The sequence below is a fragment of the Carlito syrichta genome, unplaced genomic scaffold (genome assembly GCF_000164805.1).
Source record: "Carlito syrichta isolate Samal-C Ts95f unplaced genomic scaffold, Tarsius_syrichta-2.0.1 Scaffold109724, whole genome shotgun sequence".
NCBI classification, from domain to species: Eukaryota; Metazoa; Chordata; class Mammalia; order Primates; family Tarsiidae; genus Carlito; species Carlito syrichta.
Window position 1 is genome coordinate 23,808 of NW_007053820.1, and position 1,924 is coordinate 25,731.

A 1,924-nucleotide genomic window follows, 5' to 3' on the forward strand; every position below is an offset into this window, starting at 1 on the left:
GGGAGGTGACTGTGAGCGGCCCGGCGCCAGCCTGCGTCCCAGGAGGGGCCCGGGCGGGGACAGCCGCCACGGGGGCCTCCCTGGAGCGCCCGGGGGGTCCATCTGCAAGTCACGAAGCAACCAGGGAGACCAGAGGTGGCAGCCGGGCGCGGCAGAGCCCGAAATGCCCGGGGTGCGAGCGGGGTGAGCCCAGCTCCGCCCAACGCCCGCCTTCCACTTCGCGTCTGAGCCGGGAGGGAGCGAGTGGGCATTCCCAGAAGGGCTGGGGGCGGGAGACGGCTGGGAGGCGCCCAGGAGTCGCACGCCGGGGGTTCGAATCCCCGCGGTCTCTCTGGGACCGAGAGCTCTGAACCCTACTTAACCTTTCCAAGCCCGAGTCCCTGCACATCTTTCGGAGAATAGCCTGCGGCGCTGGGGTGGCATCACCCCATCCGCCCACGGGCCCCTCCCTCGACAGCACCCCAGCCTTCCAACAGCCGGTTCGCAACCCCTGAGACTGGGGAGGGGCGGGCGGGAGAGGACACGTGACCAAGGGTCAGCCAGGCAGGGCGCGGCGGACTTGCCCCCTCTTCAGTGACTGGCTCGGGGTCAAGCGAGCGCAGACTGGGCCCACCAGGGCCAGAACCTTTGCTGGCACTTTGCTGAGGAGGGGACAAGCCCTGCCCCTGGGTCTGTGAGCGTGCACACCCGGTGGCCGCCAGTGGCGAGGGCCTGGCTGCGGGGAACACCAGCCGAGAGGCGCAAAGAATCGAAACATGGGGAATAAGAGCAGTCCTAACAAGCCCCTAGATCCAGCTGGGCCTGAAGCCAGATTCACTTCTGGACTTTTCAGTGACGGATGCCAATACATTCCCTTTTATAACAGAGTCTGAGTTGGGTTCTGTCGCTTGCAACCAAAAGAGCCTTATGTGGTATATTCTTGAAGCCGGGACGAATATGTGCCGGAGACAGAGTCGATACTCAATGTTTAGGATAAGGCCTTTGGAAGTGAAAAAAGCCATCTCAAGAGATAGAGTATCATATGATTTCGTTTATGTAACATTCTCAGCACGGCAGAATCCTAGAGATGGCAGACAGATCAGCGGCTGCTGGGAGCCCGGGAAGGGGTGGAGAGGATTGAGGGGGGAGCCGTGAGGAAGCAGCAGGGAAACTTGCGGCGATGGGACAGCTCTGCGTCCCAACGGCTGTGGCGCTCCGTGACACTCCACACGGGCCAGAATGCCGCGCAGTGACGCACACCCCTTGTGCCAACGCAGCGTTCTGGCCTGGGACCGGACCGGGTTATGTAAGACACGACCGCTGGGGGCACCCTGGGGAGGGTGCACAGCGCCTCTCTCTGTGCTATCTTTGCCACTTCCTGTGAATCCATAACGGTTTCAAAATTAAAACTCAGAAGAAGTTCTTGGCTCGGTGGCTACACCTGCCGTCCCAGCCCTTTGGGAGGCTGAGGTGGGAGGATGACTTGAGGCCAGGAGGTCGAGGCTGCGGTGACCTGCAATCATGCCACTCTCCAGCCTGGGCGACACAGCGAGACCCCAACGCAAAAAAATAAAGGTGGGGGAGGGAGAAGGAGTTCTCTGTCGGCTCACCCCTCGGCGGTTCCTGGACACCGAGAGAGCGGGGGCGTTGGCCTCAGAGGGGCCGGTCTGGCCCCAGCGTGGCCATCACCAGCCAAGGGGTCTGAAGGCAGTCGTGTCCCTTCCCTGGCCCTCAGTGTCCCCCTCTGTGGGATGGGGCTCTCGGCCTTCCTCGTGGCGGTCAGGATCAGGTGAAGCAAGGGCTGTGACCTGTCCAGCTCCAGCTGGGCACGTGGTGGTGGCGGGCGACCGCCAGGCCCAGCAGCGGGACACACGGGCTTCACGGGGAGGACTGTGGCCACCACGGCCAGCTCTGCCCCACTGCCTGGGGCTTGCCGCCTGCCGCT

General features: G+C 63.5%; 1 long non-coding RNA gene across 1 annotated transcript in view; it reads right to left on the reverse strand.

Annotated features, from left to right (window-relative positions):
- Positions 1-1,015: 1,015 nt before the first annotated feature.
- The window catches only part of LOC110596579, a 2,718-nt gene continuing 1,809 nt past the window's right edge, over positions 1,016-1,924 (reverse strand). The window contains exon 3 of the long non-coding RNA XR_002482563.1: positions 1,016-1,357. This is a non-coding gene — a long non-coding RNA (uncharacterized LOC110596579). The remainder of the gene's footprint in view (positions 1,358-1,924) is intronic.